Source organism: Mixophyes fleayi, chromosome 3 (assembly GCF_038048845.1).
Source record: "Mixophyes fleayi isolate aMixFle1 chromosome 3, aMixFle1.hap1, whole genome shotgun sequence".
Classification (NCBI taxonomy): domain Eukaryota; kingdom Metazoa; phylum Chordata; class Amphibia; order Anura; family Limnodynastidae; genus Mixophyes; species Mixophyes fleayi.
Window position 1 is genome coordinate 90908044 of NC_134404.1, and position 22376 is coordinate 90930419.

Genomic DNA, 22376 nt, shown 5'->3' on the forward strand with positions numbered 1-22376 from the left:
GTCTACTCTGGCTGAACACTTCATTAAAGAGATCTTCCGTATCCATGGATGTCCTTCTGAGATTGTGTCGGATAGAGGAGTACAATTCGTTTCCAGATTCTGGCGAGCCCTTTGTAAAACCTTGGGCATACGATTAGCACTCTCATCTTCTTACCATCCGCAATCTAACGGACAAACTGAACGTGTCAATCAAGATCTTGAGACTTTTATAAGGATGTTCTCTTCAGCCAATCAAGACAACTGGGTAGAGTTGCTTCCTTGGGCTGAATTCGCCCATAACAACATGTACCATGAGTCATCATCCAAAACTCCATTTTTTGTGGTCTACGGTCACCATCCGTCTTTTCCGGAATTTCCTGCCCTCCCGCCCACCCAAGTTCCTGCGGTGGAGATGGCTTGTCAGACCTTTAAAAACATCTGGTCTCAGGTCAAAACCTGTTTAAAGAAGACATCTATCAAATATAAATCTTTCGCAGATAAGAAGAGGCGGGCTATTCCACCACTAAAAATTGGAGATCGTGTCTGGTTATCTACTAAAAACATTCGTTTGAAGGTTCCATCTATGAAATTCGCCCCTCGTTTTATTGGTCCATATAGGATCATTCAAGTAATCAATCCAGTATGTGTGAAACTTCTTCTTCCTAAGAATCTTCGGATTTCTAATGCCTTCCATGTGTCTTTACTCAAACCTCTTATTATCAACCGTTTCTCAAATCCTCCCTCAGCTCCGCAGCCAGTTCAAGTTCATCAGGAGGAGGATTTCGAGATTACTGAGGTACTAGACGCAAAAATTTCGCGAGGAGTCCTCCGTTTCCTCGTTCATTGGAAGGGCTTTGGTCCTGAGGAGCGCTCTTGGATCAAAGCTGAAGATCTTAATGCTCCTGCCCTTTTGAAGAAGTTCTACTCCAAAAATCCGGACAAGCCCGGTTCCAGGCGTTCTGTGCCCACCTTTAAAAGGGGGGGTACTGTCACTCACCGTACCGTGAGTGCCTCTTCCCGGACATTTAGGAACCGTGGCCGTCCTCCATCCTGAGGGTCTGCGCATGCGCAGCCCTTTCCTATACTTCTGTGTATGTCCCTTTAACTCAATTGGCAGATCAGGCAACACTCCCTATATTAAGCACCTGTGGTCAACACCACGTTGCCTGATCTTGGAGTCTCATTTCCTATGAGTCTCTGAAGGTGTTCCTGTATTCCTCGTGTTTTCAGCGCTGCTGATTCCTGTGGTTTCCAAACCACTTCTACCTCTGTGGTTTCCAAACCACTTCTACTACTGTGGTTCCCATACCACTTCTACCATCAACTGTATCATCGTGACTGTTAGCTGATTCCTATCCGCTGCCTCCGTGCACTACAGTCTTCCAAACCACTTCAACGCTATTACTTATCATTGTGACTGTTTGCTGATTCCTATCCGCTGCCTCCGTGCACTACAGTCTTCCAAACCACTTCAACGCTATTACTTATCATTGTGACTGTTTGCTGGTTTCTACCCGCTGCCTCTGTGCACTCCAACCGTTGCTTACATCCACTCACCTGTTCCTCATTGGGTCCGTGAGCTGGTTCCTATCCGCTGCCTCCGTGCACTACAAGCCTCCAGCCTGCAACTCGCCTGTGTTCATCATCGGGATTGTTAGCTGATGTCTATCCGCTGCTTCCGTGCACTACAGCCTCCAGCCTTCAACTCGCCTGTGTTCATCATCGTGACAAGTTAGCTGATTTCTATCCGCTGCTCCTGTGCACTGCAGTCTCTTCTCAGCTCTCCTGTGTTTCCTCGAGACTGCTGCTCTCATTGCCGTTTGCTGCTCTCCGTGATCAACAGCTCCTGGTCTACTCTGCTCTCCCGTGTTCCATCGCTACTGACAACTATTGGTTGCTACTGGTTACCTCCGTGTACCGCAGAGTCCTGCTGCTGCTGACCGCGCTATCACCCATCTACTGCTGATCCGCTCTCCACGCCTTCACGTGTCCCGCAGGTCTACCCTCCTGTCAGCATTGGATTTATATCTCATCACTACTCCTCTGCTGGATCATCTCCACTCTCCTGGGTCCTGCTTGAGTCCAGTTCCACGTGTTACTGATTCCTGTGGATTCGTGTCCCTGTTGGTCTACTTATCTGTGCGCTGCACCTACTGACCGCTGCCTCAGCTATCCTGGGACTTCTCATCCAGCCGGCCTCCTGCCGCTCAGGTATCCCTGCACTCCTCTCTGACTGCCTGCTTCTGAACCACGGTATGCATACTTCTCATTGACTGTGCTGGTGTATTGCATATCTTGCTGGACTGTGTTGGTTCTCCTCTGGAGTCTGCTATCCGCTGAGTCTATTGCCATCATTGACTGTGTTAACTTGTGCTGGACTACTTCAAGAGACTTTCTATTTGCAGACCTGTTCAGTCATTTATATATATATTGTGCATGTTACTGTGGATCGTATATAAGGTGCCTGTGTATATCCTGTGTTGCAGTCTCTCCCCGTGCACCTCCTCACATATATATTCAGTGGTACAACTTGCTGCTAGCAGACCACTGATCCCTGTTTCCAGTATCACCTGTTCCAGTATCCTTTCACATAGCAGTGGTACAACTTGCTATCGCAGACCACTGACTCCCTGGATACCTCCACTTGGATTCCACTCCTTCACTCAGACAGCGGTACCACTTGCTATCCGCAGACCGCTGACTCTCATCACCTCCTCGTTTCTGTTGGACATTCCTCCTCACTATAGCAGTGGTACAACTTGCTACCGCAGACCACTGACTACCTTCACGTGTCCTTGTCCTACAGTTCCTCGTGTACTATTGCCTCCATATTGCCAGTGCTGCTAGTCATAGACTTTCCTGAGCATCTCATCATCTGCTGCTTCCTGGTCCGTGATCACCCAGCTACCAGAGTACCCTATTACCATCTACATTGCTCTGGTAAGCCTACCACCTGGTGATCCCTGGGTAAAGACTCCTAGTGCCCGTGACAAAGGCATAGATTTTGTGTGTGTGATGCAATGACTTGGAAGCTCTCTGGTTGCGTCCCTGGGCAGCAAATGCTCAATCAGAAATAAACTGACCAATCTTTTGTATGATCCCTGCTTTTTGGAGACAAATTGGCCACTGTTATACAGAAGTCCTCCGGGGCTAGGTCTAATTGCCTTCCACATTATAGGAGGCCTAAGTATTCTTCCCCATCTCGTCAGCACTTCAAAGGGGTGCAAAACTATAAGCCAGGGAGACAGTGTGGCAGAAAAAATATGCCTATCACTTTCAAACAGTGCTTTCATATTTTTAGAAAAAAGCAAAGAAGATAAAATCAGAAAACTCCATAATGACTATTACTAGGGTCAGCCACTATTGATACCAGTAGGGGTCAGAATCGCACAATATGTAAACATATGGGCCCACTCTATCACAGATCAATGGACGATGAACAAAGTAAGAAATGGCTACTAGATAGAGGGACTTCAGTATCCAAAAGGGAACTTGTTTATTCTCCTATATTCAGTCAACTTGTTAAAATTTTGAGCTAAAGGTATTGCACGTATCTTTGAAATATGCATAAATTCTGTGTCTGTGTAACGAGCTGTGGCGGCTTCAGGCACCGACGCGACTCGCTTCATCTGGTGCCCTCGCGTCCCGGCCGTCATCATGACGTCACTTCCGCTATGTCCCGGCCGCTCATTTCAATAGCTAATATTTTCAGATTTATTTTGAGATATTTTTATCTGTATTTTAATATAAAAAAGTATTACATACTATCTGTCACAAACGTTTTCCAATATGATGGATTCCTCTTATCATCCAGAACTAGCAGAACAGAGGCACAGAGTCTAATGAGCCCCACGGTTTTCACCAAGAACCGCCTCTAGGTGGTTTAGATGCCAGGAACTCGCAGGTCGCGGCCCCCTGCATTGTCTTCTGTCATAAAATAGAAAGGCAAACAAAGTGCAACAACAATGTAGGAGTGAGAATAGTCAAACAAGCCAAAGACTGGTGCATGAGCGGACTACAATGTACCAAATTAAGATCCAAAGAGTAGTTACTAACAAGCTGAGATCAATAGACCAAATAAATATAAATATATATATATATATATATATATATATAAAATATCCCACCCCTGCAGCTGCAGTCAAGTGATTTAGTGTGTGACACCCTGGAAAAGCAGCGTGCCTGCTGTTTACAGTGGGTGTAGTCAAGGAGACAATGGGACACCTTGTCAGAGCCAGGGACCAGTGGGGAGATCAAAGATCCGGCACTAGCGTGTGGCCGATTTCTGGGAGACGGAGATAAGCTTGTAGCTGCAGGACACCTTCCAACATTTGGTTGTCCCAAATTGGGGCAGCATGTGTACACCATCGCCACATGCATGAGGAGGGGTATTGTCACGTTACATGGACAGTTACATGGGTAGTGGCCATATAATGTTGGTGTGTGCCATGTGCTCCCAGGGTATGCCTAACTCTTCCAAAGTGCTGGGCTGTTGGCACACGTGGCATTGAAGGGGCACCCATCAGTGAGACATAACTCCCTATTGACAGCAGCCGTTGTTACATACCTGGGGAAAGAGCGCCATACAAGGACTTTTATTAAAGTCCTGAATCTACTTAATCTTTTGCAACTTGAACTTGTCTTACCAGGATTTGAAACAGTCCTTTGAGAATGGTAGCATGAAATCCAAGATATTTCCTCAGAGCCCCGCGCATAGTAGGGGGTAACAAGTAACAAGGGGGTGCTTCCTGCAGCTGGGGTTGGGGCTGCCTCCATTTTCAAAGCCCCTTCTGGAAATGTGTTTTTTTCACAAATGGGCAGTACATGGTGAACCATGCAAAAGAAATGTTTGGGTCATCAAGCTATTTACGGCCTTAGCAATGAAACACATATTGTAGTTTTCCTTGTAAGGCGCGCAATTCCATTTAACGTTTGATATTCTAAATGACCATTTACCATGATGGGGAAGAAGTAGAAGCTACGAAGAAAGATGTGCAGACGGGATTAATTATGAAGGAATGGAAAACAAATAATTTTCAGGATTGAGGGTTGTGGCTGGATCACTTATAAATAACTTATTTGTGGCTAAATTATGTAGCAATGCACCTCTGTATATCATTGCAGATGTACTTATCTTTTTATATTTTTATGTGTTTGTATGGAAATGTATGGACTTCTAAGACAGTATATCATGTTTGGGTTTTGCAACCATCTAAAGAAAGGTAATCTCATGTTAATTAGACCTTTTCATTGCTCAGTGACCAAAAAAGTTTTGTGAGCTTGAAAGACAAGGGAAGGTAATTATACATGCTGGTAGACTCCCTATGCAAGTGTTCACAGATGAATATGAATTTTGCAAGTTAAATTACATTCAAAGCAATATTAGAGAAATGTTATATCCTGAAGGTAAACATTCAATATAAATCCTCAGACGTTCTGGTGCCGCTAGCAGCAATGTAAAAAGGTGTTAAACCCCTCCAGGCTGATTTATGTGCAGGCTGCATGAAGCACCTGGACTGGTTAGAAGGATGGATTACATCCTGCCAGGGTATCTGTGTAAATGTGTATAAAAAGCACACTGTTTTACCATGTATTATTATTATATCATCTGTATCTGGAGATCACTAGTACCTTAAACTAATGTACAGTCCTTATTAGGACACTTGAGCTAATAAAAAATCACTGCTTCAAGAATCTGCTTTGACAACTACTTACCCTGCTGTAATTCCTGTGACCTACAGATTAGACCAAATCTAATCTGTTATCTGAGGTTGTGACCCTGCATCCAGTACCAACGATCTGTCCGCTACCCCGCAGCTCTGTTCATTGTGATAGGCCAGTGGGAAACCATCCACAGCAACCCTAATCTGAAGGCGAAAGGTCAGGGGTACCAGCCCAGGTGTACCAGCAAGGGGGTACACTAGCAGTGAGAGTTACCCAGAAGAACGCGGTTCTAGGTGCCGCTAAGGAGCCTAGTGGTGGGAGCAGCAAAAGCCCCTCCTACTGCGGTTAGAGGGCGCATTTGGGAAAAAGAAAGGGGGTGGTGGCAAGGCAAGCCCAGACGGTCCCCAGCAACACAGCAGACAGGGTGGCATAGGAGGCCCATCCTGTCACAAGGGTAATTGGAGTTGTATAGATTCAGGAATTAAAAATTTCATTCTTAAAAGATCTAGGGGTTTATTTACTAAACTGTAGGTTTGAAAAGGTGGAGATGTTGCCTATAGCAATCAATTAGATTCTAGTTATCATTTATTTAGTACATTGTAAAAAATAATAGCTAGAATCTGATTGCTTGCAATAGGCAATATCTCTACTCTTCAAACCCGCAGTTTAGTGAATATATGCCCTAATGTACTTTGGTTGATAATAATCAAAGCTTATAGGACAACTATTGCAAAACTGATAAACTAATAAGAGCTTTATTACAACAAAATCATAAATATTTTATTCAATTTGTTTAATATTTGAAATAAATATATTAATGCTATACTCAGAGCATAAATAACTTTACAATAGGCTGGCGTCCGATTACAAGCAGAAAATTGAATAGTAAGAATTCTAAAGCTAGTTGTGCTGTGAGTTTATAGCAAAGTGTGATTAATATCTTTTATTTGTAGATATTACACAATCGACCAAATGAAAAAAAATAAATCTATGATTTGGCTGTTCTAAAGCTGCTATCAATGGTTACATTTTGTGATAGCTGTCCATTTACATCCCTAGAATATAACCAAATGTTATCATACCTGAAATTTAGGAGAATTCTACTATGGATGTCAATGAACTGTTTATGACAAGATACAGAGGATTGAATTGTGACCTGTACCTCTGTGATGTGATCACTGGTTGACTGTACTTTTATAATAGTGAAAAATGAGTTAGCAATAGAGAAAGCCTTGTAATCTCTACCTAAAGCACAGAAGAAAGGTGTGGTTCATGTAGGTGGATAATGAGAATTATCATGCACAAATACTCCCCATTGGAGATAGTGAACTGAAGCATATTTGGAGTAGGAGACTTACAATTAAAGAGATTGATCTTTCCTCTCATTTTGGTCAATAGTTTGTGGTACACAGAAGACAAGGACAAATTATTATTCAGTTATTTATAAAGCATTCTTCAAACCAGCAAACAATATTGAGTTAAGGATCACTGTGATACTTAAAGATATGGGTCCTGATTCATTAAGTTTTCTCCTGGACAAAACCAAAATATGACAAACAAGTCTAACAATTATTATTATTATTACTATTATTATATTATACATCAACCACTTTACACAACAATTTACTAAAACTGTGCATCTACCATGGATTCTGGGGAAAAATAGTACATTGTGTAATTATTGACATTAATAAAAAAAAAAAATAACAGTGATTTGTTATGAGAGAAGTGTATGCAGGTGTATGTTGTGCATATTTAGTTGGGATTAGGGGTATTTTAAACAAACTGTTTTCTCCACCAGTTTAAGCTTATTAGGCGCTGCTGCTATAGCTTTTGGACTTAAACATGACCCTGAGCTTCCTTAAGTGTTAAGTATGAATTTAAGGAAAACGCTAAGTACTGCTTCTTATCTATCCGACGGATCTAGAGGTAAACGCCTACTCTTCTTAAGTCACTATGATCTCTTCTTTAGAGGTCAGACAGTCAAACAGCTTCTTAATTGCACTTAAGAACGATTGCGGTCTTAAGTTAAGAAGATTTCTTTCTTAAGTGACTGATTTTTGTTTACTTATCTCCCTGTTTTGCGCATGCGCAGAGTGGAGTTTCATACGATCCACACAAAATCGGCATATGAGAATGGTAATGAATCAGGCCCATGGTTTATAAATAAGAGTGGCAAGAAACTTGGCAGAGGGTAAACATATGACAGTATGAATCCATTCAGAGATGGTCCATGGCATAATTGGTACAGTAGGTTCTTGTGGAGTTTTAGTCCTGGTACAAGCTACACATGATTCATGCCCCATGCATTAACTAACATCTGCCCTCCATTTAGGCCACCACACACTTCCAAATACCCGAAAATCTTGACATTTTTAGAATCCAGACAGAAAATATTGCAAAGGAATTTCTCAGATAATTACATAAAGGAGTCGGTGTCTTAGTTGCTTTGCCTTATGACTTTTGGAAACTTAAAAGCTTTTCTAAGCAGAGTTAAATGAGAATTTGTATTTAGAAATAATCTGGTGTGAGTGTCTGGATACCATGCTCAGAGCCGGATTAACAATAGGGCTAAAGGGGCTACAGCCCAGGGGCCTCGGGCAGCTGGGGGGCCCGCCGACATTTATCGGGTCTCTGACTGTCACTTGTTCAAGGAAAATGGTAGGCAGCTAACAGCAAATGTTATGCTGTTTACTGCCTGCTGTCACTGTAGGACTTACCGCGTAATTGCTATAGGGAGTGGAACAACGGAAGGAGGTATGTTCACAGGGGGCTCATGGGCGGGGGGGCCCTCACAGTATCCTTAGCCTAGGGGCTTCCCTTCCCTTAATCCGGCCCTGACCATGCTAGAGAAAAATGTAGTTGTCATGGTTTATGTTGCTTAGCAAACTATACTATTATTTATAATATTCTTGTGGTCATTGGGCCTGATTCATTAAGGAAAGTAAGGCAAACAATTGAGTAAGTTTTCTCCTGGACAAAACCATGTTAAAATGCAAGGGGTGCAAATTAGTTTATTATTTTTCACATAAGGAAAATATTGGCTGTTTTTTCATCTAGCGTACAAATACTTGATAGCTTGATTTTTGCACTGACATTAAAAGTTGATCTAGAACATTCCTTACCCCAACTATAAATCTTTCCTCGCATTTTAAATTTACCTCCCCCTCCAATACAACATGGTCTTGCCAAGGTTCAAGGTTAGTCATTAGTTTGCTTTACTTTCCTTAATGAATCAGGCCCAGTGTGTTCAGTTGCAGGATTTATACCCCCTTCAATAGGTAGAGAAATACCTACTTCACAGCCAATAAGACTACTGTTAAAGTCATTCTTTGTCTCAAAAGGGAAAACATTTCTAAAAATTAGCCGCAAGGATGGAATTTTTGAGAGGACTTTGAACACTAAGACATAGCCCCAATAACAACTTCTGAAGCAGCAACCTGAACAATTCAAGTGTATTTAAGGATAAGGATGACTCAACACAACAGTGATCAGGAAGATTGGAAAATAATTTGCTGCCTCAGATAAGAGCACATGATTAGTTAAAGCAGTGATGGGTGCTGTAATGTGGAGAAAAAAACTTGTATAAACTGTGTTTTTGCTAACAGAATGTAATGTGCATAAGTGCAGTAACCCATGACAACAAATCTGCAGTGTGATTTGATTAATCTACAATCTGCAAGTTAGACATTGACAGCTAATGTTTGATAGGCTACAATGGGTATCACACATTGGTAGTAAATAACCACCTTTGTCATTAATAATTAGCATATTAGGAATTGTTATACAGATTTGAGAGTTATGTGTTACTCTGAGATTAGAAATATACTGACTAGCACTGTAACTAGCGCTGTGGCAGCTAATGTGACTATAATGGGGCCCATAGATGAGAGGGACCATCTGGTGAGAAGTCATCTGCTACAGCGGACTCTGCTCAGCTCTTCTGAGCATGTGTGGGGGCCAGTGCCCATATGGGGCTCCACTGTACATTGATCGGACGTCACATATGCTCAGAAGAGCAGAGCGGTGGTCTTTGGAGCAATGAGCAGAACATTTTTTGGGTAATAACTAGTTACACTCATAACTAGAAGTGTCACATTAGAAGTGTGCTATTACACAAACGATATATCATCATCATCATCATCATCATTTATTTATATAGCGCCACTAATTCCGCAGCGCTGTACAGAGAACTCATTCACATCAGTTATATCAAAAACAATTTACATTAGGAAATTCAAAAACACAGTTTCCTAATTTTGCAAGCTTCAAAATTTGAAGTAATCAAAGTAACATGAGGTGGGGGGGGGGGGGGGGGGGGGCATATGCCTTGTGTTTAATACCAAAGAGTTAAATCTTTGTATTGACTACAACTCTTTATTTTACAAAAAGAAGATGCAGTGTGATGACCTTAGGTCATTAGGATCAGATTTGGTAAAGGGAAAACACTATACTCAGGAAGACAGGAGACAAAGTTCTTGATGAGAGGAAGGAAACTATGACATTGAATTGACTGAGTAGGTCCACGTATTGTACTCTGCAGTGGAGATGGAGACTGGTGGTCAACGAGGGAATGTTCCTAATTTTAGAAGTACTAAGAGCATGTGGTATTCTAGTCAAAAGTGGCATCACAAACTGGAATGTGAACCACAGTGGGAATCAAAGCTTTTCCTACACATGCTGAAACCATAGACTGAGTGTGCTGGATTATAATGCCCTGGCTGAGGCAATAACCCAGGGTAAATAACTTCTTCACCATTTCATTAACAGGTATGTAAAGCCCTCCTGTTCGGCTTCAGGAACATCAGGTGCATGCATGTAACTGGCATGGCAGGCCATACTACATACATGTTGATGTCTCAGGCTGCTGTGATGGCCTTCTCTAGGTCCTAAGGCTCTGGTGGCCACCTGTTGTTTTTTTATTCACAGATTACATCCAGCATTACCAACATTCCTGGGCCACGGGAAGGCAACCCATGATGTAATCATGCTTGTGACTCCACTACTAAATTTTGTGTGTGCTTGGACATAACAGTTTCACCAATAGATTATCATTCAATAATAATGCATTGGGTGAATGTCTCTTTCAGTTCTTTTTTTTCTTCTGTTAAATAATTGGACAAGTATCTATTTATTTTCTTGGAGTGCATCTACGGGGTCGCATGCTGCGAATTACACTATTATCCCATCCTAAAAAAAACCCATAGGACATTCCATGGCTTTGATTAAATATGAGCACTGAGTGCCAACTTTATTGAGGCTACTTGCTAAAATTGACCCATGATGTCATCCGCTGGGCTTCCAGTAAACCCTCTCTTAATAACTACTTTATATTTCACGTTAATGTGAACTCAATACAGACATAGACCTGTATATAGAAGAGACACAGCTACTGCTAGCTTACAGGACTACATGACTCTACCTGTAAATTATAACATCTGCCTCCACCAAGCTATCTGAATTATGGGGTTGCATGCCGGGACAGCTCTTTAGAATTCACCACAGCCAGGTTTGCTGCCACTTTTTCTTTCTCTGTTGACAACCTGGAACGTCTCTAGCTTAAACGGAGCTGTGTCAGTTACTAACACAGGTGGTGAATAGACAACACTGTGACAGTGTCACCATTATTACTAGAAACTAGCATTGGGTGGTGTGGGTATTAGGCAAATAATATAAACTTAAGGTAATAATAATAATAATAATAATAATAATTTTAAATCACCAATCATTTATACTGTTATCCTCCTTCTGACACTCAAATACATGATTGTGTTGTGTTATGTTTTTTATTCCTATTTAAAGGCTGGCATTGGTGCTCTTGTGCTCCAAGAGCCAAAAAACGTGAAAACCCAAAACCCAAAAGAGGAAGGGCTCCTCTATCCTACCATTTATCCTGGTATCTGGTGAAGCTTCACTGATTCTAGGGTCCTGAATCTCTTCCCCCAGTTGGGGGTTCAGGGGGGTTGGAACCTCAGGCCATATGACTTCCCCTAGATGTTGGGAAATACAGAGCTCATATAGGCCTACCATACCCCTTGATCTGTGAAATAACACAAAAAAAAATGGTGAAACAAGGTGTGAAATGAATAAATATTGCCGTGTGGCTACGGCCACAGCCAAATACCAAGGAAAATATAAAAATTCTCCAGCCCAGCCAGAAGGCCAGGGCAAAAGGAGACAATGCAGTAAAATGAAAGTGTGAAAGTCTGCTCAGTGCCCTAAAAATCATGTGTGGTACTCCAAAACCCTAAATGATTCTCAGGGACCCCTGTGTCACCTCTTCAGGGATACATAGTCAGGTAGCACAGCAAATAGTACACTTGAAATTGCAGGTTATATCCCAGTACCCAGTCAGTCACCTATCTGGACACATTTCAGGACTGTATCACATATCACATAAAACAGTTTAACCTTTTAACTAGAGATGTGTGCGGACCCTCGTGTTTCGGTTTCGAAACCGATGTCGGTTCTAACCCAACTTCATGGTTCGGCTTTGCTTCTGGTTTTGTAGAACTTTAACAAAAGGTTTTGGTTTTGAATCTAGATTTAATAAAAAATTGTGAAACATTGGTAAAATGTTATTTTGAGCTGTTTTTACTCCTATATTACTATTTATAGCACGAACATTGATTTCCAGTCATTTCTAGTCGATTTTCTAATGATCCCTTCACAACGGTCCCAATATTCAATTGTCTTAATGAAGGATTTTGTAACTTTGCCATAATTGCATTTGCTTTCTCTGATTTAACTCAAACAACAATAAACTGAATGGTGTTGATATATCCCTTTCATTGCACCCAAACCTCCTTTGCATGCTCAGTCTTATTATTACTGTAATTAAATAAATAAATAACCTCATGGACACCAGTGTAAATTTTGCAAAAGGTCAGTTCTAATTTAAACAAAAATGGTGGCGGAGAGAGCAGTGCGTGTCAGCTAACAACTAATAGTATTAAAGTAATTCTATCGTTTTTTAAATAAGCTTTGCCCAAGCGATTGTATTGTGTTTCCAAAGCACAAAGCAATTTATTTTAGCAGATGTAAAATTTAGCAGTTCAATACATAATTATAATAGAGTACAGCCAATACCAAAAGATACATACATACCACTGCGCTCGCTTGCGCTCCCACTTGTGCAAGCGAACAGTACTTCACTCCAGAATACTGTGGTCAGAGAAGACTGAGGCCAGTGCCAGTGAGAGCTGTATTATATACACTCACTGTTACAGTGAAAACAATGCAGATGGTGTGGCTTGCATCTATTGGTCCAGGTATCAGGAAGGTCCAGAGTGCTGCAGGTCATAGGCCAGTTCAAACCAAAATATCCAAAGGTTGGGGTCATCTCTCCAGGGGTTGGGCTCTGACTTTCCTGCCAAGAATCCAGTTACAACTAGCCTATTAGCATTTTATAGTCAGTATTTCTTTAAATATTTATTCCCTAACATCGCTAACTAGAGTATGCAATGTGCGATCTCTTCGGCGAAGCAACCGGACAACTGCTGATGAATAGGGGATTAAAATGATAACAGACATGACACGTTTCCTGTAACCTGAACCTTAAATAACACTAAAGTGTTACAGATTCCTAGTAACAGGAGAGGTCTTCACTTATAGCAGCTACCTTTCCCGTATAGTTGGACGCACTCAGAGGTCACCCTACTCCATAATCCAGACGTGCAAGATATGGAAGATTGTTGTCACATGGAGTGACCAGTCCCTGGCAGAAATTCCTGCAACTCCTTTAATGTTGTTGTAGGCCTATCTTGGTAGCTACCCTGATGAGTTTTCTCCTTGTCCTGTCATCAACTTTAGAGGGATGTCCTGATCTTGGCAATGTCTCTGGTTTGCCACATTTCACTATTTATTGACAATAGTCTTAACTTATTTCACTTTTTTCTTTATAACATAATACAGTATGTCTAAACTCCCAAAACCGATGTTATCCGTACTGCTGAGCTTCAATTCTGTAAGTTTAACATACTTCTGCTTCTAGCCATTATGGTTTTCCATTTTCTCATTTTCCCTTTAGCTATCACTTTACTGTTAGTACAGTTGATTCGTTTATTATTATTATTCTTGCCATTGTTGTCCTTTATTGGCTGTATCCAGTAGATGACAGTATGTAGCTAGTTGTGCAATGCTAATGTTTTAAAGCTGTGAACTATCAAAACTGTTTACATTTTTTTTATCTGGAATACCAGCCAGATAGTGACCTTTATCTGTAAGAACAATTTAAAGCACAATAAAGTGTGCTGCAACTTGGAATAAAAACATTATGTTATCTAGAGGTTTGCTTGAAGCATCCAGGATTTATTTTAGGCTATAAGTCTGTACATTGACTGTGTCTAACCAGTGTTTAACACTGTGCAGACATTTCACATTGCACCCTGTACACAATGCATAGTGGCCAATATCTTAAAATAATATCCAGGGACACTTCGCTGCAGAGTAGGTAGATCTCAGCACCTAGCATTAGTGTGCTACTAGTACAACCTTTGTGTAATGCACTCTCCATTATGTTTTCACGGTAAAAAAGTCTAATGAACAAAACAGTTATATATCTCATCATTGTGCAGATTAAAATATTAAAACCAACATATTTTGGAAACTACTTATGTTTCTATTTTAGCAACAATTGTACTTTAGTGCAAAGGGTATTGTTAATTAAGTAAGCATTGTACCATTATTCATGATCCTTTGACAATTGGGGGCATTAGTTCCACTGAAGCCTGCATATGAGAGCTTGCACTCATAATATCTCATAATTAATGACAAATGTTCCCATTTTTTTTCATGATAATCCTAACTCTTGTCACCACAAATTCATTAACTTGGAATGCTTATTTTTCCTAAACTCTGCCTGCCAAACAAAGCCAAAATAGCTACATCAGAGTATATTGGTTCCTTGGCTGCTTTATTACATTTGGTAATCAGAACATAGCAAAGTGTGGCCATTATTGGCTTAGTAAAAGCTGCGTCTAGCGTTATAGTTTGCAATGGATCTTAAGCTTATAGTTACTTTACTGTAATAATAGTGCATTTCCCTTAAAGCAAACAGACTCACTGGTTCTAACAGGTGTTTAGTGCCGTCATTACAGACTGAAAAATAACAGGAGAGCTGGGCAATACTCGCAGTAGTACTAAATTATAAGCCACAATCAAGGTCAGTAGAAAGACGAGGTCACATGAGAAGCAAAGTACCAAGTCACAGACAGAATCATAGTTGTGTTCGCAAGAAGATTTAATTAAAATATGCCGCTCTGGATGGAGTTGTTTATACAATATGTTTATATGTGACTGGAGTTATTTTTTTAAAGGCTCTTGACACAATTTTCAATTCCTTTAATTGTAATTCTGGCAATGGTTTTGCCAAGCAGTTGGTGCTGTTACAGTCATTTGGTAGTATGTACACTCAGACAGGCATGTCTGACGTGACCACTCGCTGTTTATCACCTGTGATCTGCGAGTTCTTGGCAGTAAAGTCCATGCTGCTTTGCGGTGGTTCTTGATGAATACCGGGGAACTCGTTAGATTCCACACCTTGGTTTGCTAGCACTAATTAGAATCAGCACAGCTTCAGATATAAACTGTGGATGTAACACCAGGAAACTTTTTGTGATATTGGATTTGCTCTGCAGCTTTAAAAAGAAGGAGATTCCCACTAATGATGTTGCCATAGAGGCTTTGAATCTTCCCATGGAAACAAGTTCCCATACAAAAGCCGATATGTTTTTTGTCTTACCTCTGTAGCAACTGAAAAAATCTTATTCACTCCAGGTCTCCCTGTACCTCTTTATAGTGTTGGGGGCTAACACCTTGCCGTCCAGACCTTCTATGCTGGCTTGCTAAGCTGCCAAAGATAAGAAGGGCATGACGAACTTACACCTTTTGCCATTCATGTTATTTCCCTAAATCTAAACCACTTAAAGTGCAATAAGGTGGCTGCTATATTATTATCCATGCCAAAGACATGGTGGGCTTGGAAATTGATATTAAGGCACAGGCATTTAAAAACCCGGGAGTAAACGTATTAAGGAGCGATTTGTACAAATCAACGATATTAGGAGACTTTGACAGCTAAATTTAAAACGGAAATGTGTTTAAGGGCAAATCTTGCTCTTGCTCTCTTGCGAAAAGCCTCATTATACCTCTCACATATTCCCTTTGCACTTTTTGCCCTAGATCGTGTACGTGTATTTTATAATATTCATGTGTTCCTTAGGCTTGGTCTCCAAATAACGGGCTCCTTGCTTTAGCACAGGTGTATTTATTACTGACTGACACATTGTAACAGATTCTTAGGTGGTACTAATTATTTCCCTTGTCACCTGGAAGATTGAGTTGTATTAGGATATTATGGAGGTCAAGAGGTCTGGTAGTGAACCAGTATTGCAATCTGCATTGCTATTGAGTGTGGATAGAGCAGTCTAGATTTCAAGGTGGGAGTCAAATTATGCTTGCAGGACTGTCAGTGTGGGGGTGTAGTCGGGGTGGGGGACTTGACAAAATTAACAGCTCCTCAATAGAAAAGGGGGCAAATTGCTATAAGGCTACAGACATGAAAGTACAGATAAGTAGAAATTTACTGATACCCGGGGAACCGCAGTTGTTAAAGTGATACCAGAGGTCCCAGGCTATGTGAAATGTAGGAACTGCATCACAGAGAAGACTAGTTATGTATTCCTTTAAGGTCATGTTGCAAAATCTATAAAGCACAGCATTTCTAGAAGGTTGGGAAGCTTTTTTCCAATTATTAGCGATTTGGAGTTTAGCAGCATTGCAAATGTGGCATATCAGTTTTTCAGATGGTTCATTAAAAGAACGGACAGGCTAATCGAATAAAATGCTCAATGGGTATGCGTATGTTGGTAACCCTAGTAATCAGGTCAAGGATGTTGTTCCAAAAGGGAGATATAAATGGGCATTCCCACCAGATGTGCATAAAGGATCCTTGATGTACACAGTTATGCTAACAAAAGGTTGAATGTTTGAGGATAATTGGTCTGTAATTAAATGGGAACCATATACCACCTAGTATATACTTTGTAGGCATCCTCTCGGATAGCTCTATTGATGGAAGATTTTGAAACATGTTGGCGAATGACCGACCATCCTACCCCATCAAGTGTTATGCCACGGGGGATGGTGAAATATTAAAGTAATACAATATGGAAATACCACCCCTGCGCCCCTGGATATAAATGCCCAAATGGTGTTGGGGATCGGAGCTTAGAGCATTGTATCTGGGCCAGCATGAAACTCTTAATTTTGTGACACAGGCACACTTTAAGTAATGCACAAATGAACACTTTATTGCTTTTAACTTTGCTTTTATTGTCAGGATGATAAAGTAAATTGACAGCATAGAGTTCCATACTCTTTCTTGTGACACTAATGCTAGTTGGACAGAGACCAACTCACTAGCCACCGGCCTCTATCTGGCATCGGTCACCACTGACCCATGAAACAGACATATTTAAATAGTTTACACTCCTGTCACAGCCCTAACTTGAAGGACAGATGACACTCCCACTTTTCCTGTATAAGGGAGTTCATTACAGGTGCTCTGTTTGATTGCAGATACACACTGTCAGGCTGCTGCTTGCTGTGGAAAAAAGTCTTTTTAAACAAATTCAAAACGTAAGTTAAATCAGACTCTGTACTATTATTTTGTAACACATATGTCCTCCACCTGTATCTCTTTAACTTACTATGAATTACTGTACAAATATGTAACTCTTTGCAGCCTTTCTCTGCAGATTGCCAGCTAAATACCTGTCTCCTCTTTTAGAAGCCTGTGGGAAACACCTCCTTTTGTCACAATTTGTATAACTGAAGTGTGTGTGGGAGATTATACTTTTCACAAATATCAGCAAAAGAGTGGAGCATATCTATATATATATATATATAAAAGAAGAAGTTTATTTGTTTGTTGGTGAATATCTTTGACACCCCTGGATCGATTGGGATGAAACCAACGCTGGGTGGTCCAGTTGGATACTGACCCGGTTTCAGAAGACAAACTAAGGGGTTGAGGTCCTGGTTGGACCTCCTGTTGGTGTATGCTGGCCAGAACTTTGAACCGGGGAGCCTGTTGTGGGCCTTCCACTGGATGGAATTGGTTTGTTTGTCTGTCCAGTTATGCATTTGGACACCCCTGCACTGATTGGGATGAAACTAAAACGAGGAAGTCCATTTGGATCCTGGCCAGGTTTTAGAAGAGTTAGGGCCCCGGTCAGACCTCCCATTGGTGTTGGCTGAGCAGAACTTTGACAGGGGAAGCCTGCTCTGGGCCTTCTACTGGATGGATTTGGATGATATTTAATATAAAAACAAAATGACACTGGCATCCACATCATGGGTGGGTTGGAAGAGCTGCTAAGCTGCTAATTATTTTTAAAATGTTGATAGTTATATCCAACTCATTGATAACTTTAAGATTTAAACTCGGGCAACTCTGGGTACTTCAACTAGTTCTCCCATAATATGAAGGACTCTAGCCAAACCCACATAGAGCCAAGCATGTGCGAAAGTTGCAGAACATCCCAAAAAAAAGGTGGGTGTTTCCAGATAGATGTGAGCGATGACAGATATGGAGCCAGCTCCAGACATTTGTTCAATCTATCCCAGATGTCTAGTATAAATCAAACCGGGGAGAAATTGGAAGATGAGGCTGGTCTGAGACTCCCGGGAAGCCAAGATAAAAAATTGCACTCCCGATACCTGGACAATGCGTTCTCAATAATAAGCCATTTTTTTTGTACCAAAACCGGGTAGCCAGAAGAGAATGTGGCAAAGTTGGGTAGCGTGGAAATATATTTAAAAAACGGGAGGTCAAGTCCTCTGTTGTGTTTAGATGTTGCCAAACAAGCTCTGCTATGTCTAGGTTTCTCACCATTTCAAACAAATGTGCTGCAAAGGGATTGGAGTGAGTGAAGGAAAGAATCCAGGATTTTTACTGGCGAGCTCTGGAATAAATATAGTAGTCTGGGTAAATCCTTCATCTTAATTGCATTGATCCGCTGAACCACAAGATGCAAAGAGAACTCCAGTTGAGTTTAGTAAGAGATAACAGTGGGGGATAGTTAGCCAGGAAAATCTGGTTATAATCTTTAGTAAGTAAAATGCCCAAATATTGAATCCATTGGGGGCGCCAGTGAAACAAATTGGAGAGGGAAAGCTGAGGCGAGCACAAAGTTAAGAGTACATCATCAGCAAAAAAATGAAATTTTATAGCGATTATCCTTAATCTTGAAACCCTTTACATAAGGATTCAGATGGACCAGAGCGCCCAATGGTTTGGTGCATAGGTGGCTAATATTGTATAAATCAAGAGGGAGAGGGGGTGGCCTTGTCTATTCACATTGGTGAGACCAAACACGGAGCAAGTCAATCCATTTGTTGCAACCAAAGAGAACGGGTTGGGATGTTGGGTGGCATGGAGAAAATTGCAGAAATATCCAAAGTTCCAAAGTCTCTGGAACATAAAGAACCAGGGCAACTTATCAAAAGCCTTCACGGCATCGAAGACAAGAATCACAGATGGAACTATTTTACTGATTATGTAAGAAATCAGATTCACAGTTCATCTGGTATAATCCAAAGCTTGTCTCATGGGGACAAAACCAACCTGGCCAGGGTCAATAAGTTGAGTCAGATGGGCATTTAGTCTGTTTGCTAAAATTTTAGCAAATAGCTTCACATTTATGTTTAGTAAAGACATGGGGCGATAATTAGTACATAAAGTGCGATCTTTGTGAGGTTTGGGAATGACAATAATGGTGGAGCGTGTGGAATCCAGGTGAAATTTACCCCCTTCCAAAATATGATTAAATAGAACTAAGGGGTGTTTAAGCCCAAAGGAAAATAAAAGTTGCAGGTTTGAGTACATAATTGTATGGATCATTGAGCATTAACAAGACAGGAAGGTGGGATGATGACCAGGCATAATGTCATAAAGGAGCTGGAGCTGATGGACTGATTAAAAGAGGTGGGAGTGGTAGGCTAGCTCTCTCTGGCTCCAGGACAAGCAACCCTCCCTCCCATTCCCGAATTCTGGATCTGATGTTCGCAGCCTGGTGGAAACTTATTATCCTTTCTATTGCAAGTTATTTTGGGTGAGAAGGGCTATACCCAATCTTTGTCTTCGGAGCATAGTGCACAGCAATAGGTTGGGCCAACCTGATGAGCAGGCCGTGGTTTTAATATAAGGGCAGCCCCGGAAGTATGTTGGGTCAACATGGAGCACGGGCCATCTGGATGGTACGGGTGCTGGTTAAGCACAGGAGGTAGGTTGGGCCGACCGGGAGCATGGGCCATTGTATGGTACAAATACTTGATAGCTTATTTGTACACTGAAATTCAAAGTTGATATTTGTGTGCTACATGAAAAAACAGTCAGTATTTAACTTATGTGCAAAACAGAAAACTAGTTTGCACCCCTTGCATTGTAACATGGTTTTGTCCAGGAGACTGAAATAAGATACCTCTTCATTTAAGATCCTTAATGAATCAGGTCCCAGGAGAGGTCCATTGCTCCATTGCTAATTGTCATTGCTGAAATAAAAATTGGGCTGTCAGTGTTCTTCAAAATCTGCCGTCACATTGTACTGTTATAAACACAAAAAAGAAACTTGGTAAATACCAGCGCTCTATGTGTGTATCTAAAAAGGGTGCCAAAACTGTGGGGAGATGGAGTGGAGATTGTTCTCTTGTTGGTTTATGGCATAGTTTATGGAAGTGCCGGTATAGATCTATAAGGTTTACGATTTTTACCTTTAGAATACATATCTCTTACATTTGCTCAACTCAATTTTTGGATTTGTTTTTATACTTTTTTCTGGACTCTGTTTATATAATTTTTTCCACATTTTTTATATATTGTTTTGTTAATTGTCTGCAGACATTATTTTATATATTTTTTTATTATAGGGTATGTGTGCACCCATGATTTCATTAGCTTTTAGCCCTTTGTTATATCATTCTGTTTTATTGTGCTCTCATTTACTTACATATATACAACAGGTTTACTAATATCCTCTGTCATTTAGTTATTTTTGAGCACCGGGCAGTGTATTTTATTATCTACATTGTACTGTGTTATTATAGCTCACACAGAAACAGGAGAGGTCCCAGTGTTGTTACCAGTCTACATGACATTGCTCCATTGCTAATTGTCATTGCTGAAATAGAAATAGTAGGGCTGACAGTGTTCTTCAAAATCTGCAATAAAATTGTACTGTGTTATTATAGTTCACACAGAAACAGGAGAGCTCCCAGTGTTGTTGCCAGTCTACAGTCTACGTGGCATTGCTCCATTGTTAATTGCTATTGCTGACATAGAAGTAATAGGGCTGTCAGTGTTCTTCAAAACCTGCAGTCACTGTACTGTGTTATCAAAATGGATTCACAGCAATACATAGAAAACCAGATGCACCAAGCAGCTGCTGGCACCAGTCATGATGATAGTAATCCCTCTACGTCATCTGCTAAAGCCTATGTTAAAGTGCATAGTGTTTAAGTCAGGGAAACAAAAATGTAAAAAAACATCTTTTACATTGGTAAAGAAAAAAAGACATTTAATCCAGGCAAAGTTAACTGCAGAAAAAAATAAAATTGCCAACATGCCATTCTACACATGCAGTGGCACGGAAAGAATCACGCCTTCGCCTTTCTCTATGAGTGTTAGTTCTGCAACTGTCACTGAGGCATCTTCTTGAAAGGTCAGTCATGACCAAGCAAGACCTTGTCATTCTGACTACAAAAATGGTGTCCAAATACTTTTACATGTAAAAGCTGAGCTGGAAGAAAACAGTAAGGCATTAGAAGAAACAGTATGTTTAGATTCAGAAATGACACAAATCCCTGAGGAGTGTCTATCCACGAGTGCTATGTGTAAGCCTGACCTATCTGATACTGTGCCCATAAAGGAGCCTCCTTTCAGCATTTCTGCAGATGTGTGGATGAGCAGCCCAAGTGTAGCCGGTGATACACAAATTGAGGATGCCACTTTGGAATTGCAATAGGATGAGGGGGATATTTGTGTAGCGGACGACAACGCTAATGAGGATGTTGATGAGGATGATGTTGTTTGTGTAAGTCTTGCACTAGTGGAAGCTGTTCTTGCACGTGATAAGAATAAGTCCATTGTGATGCCTGGGCTTAAGACCAAAAAATCCACCTCTTATGTGCGGAATTATTTTTACCCAAATCCTGACAGTTGTCTAGCCATTTGCAGTGTTTGTAAAGCCAAAGTCAGTAGAGGTAGGGACCTTAACCATCTAGGAACCTCATCCATGTTATGCCATTTGAAGAGAGTTCATGGCAAGCTGTTGGATAATTCTGAAACTTATGCTAAAAAAATAACAACAAGCAGTCCAGCATTAGCTAGGTTCCTTCTCTCAGCTAGATCCCGGCACCTGCAATCTACACCCACAACACATTCCTTATCAATATCCTCAGAAGCGATCGTAGTTAGGCCTGCATCCAAGTTGCTAATTCTAGATGACTCCTCCACTATCCTGGATTCCTGAAAGAATTCTTGAGCGTTAGTCCCACTGCTGCTCCTGCTGCTGCTCGGGGTGGATCATGGATCTTCATCCCAGAAGCAGACCAAGAAGAAGACTACTAGTAGTTTACAACAATTGACTGTTAAACAATCCTTTGCAAGAGGAAGTAAGTATGAAAGCTGTCATCCAGTCACAAAGCGGATCACAGATGCCATGGTGACTATG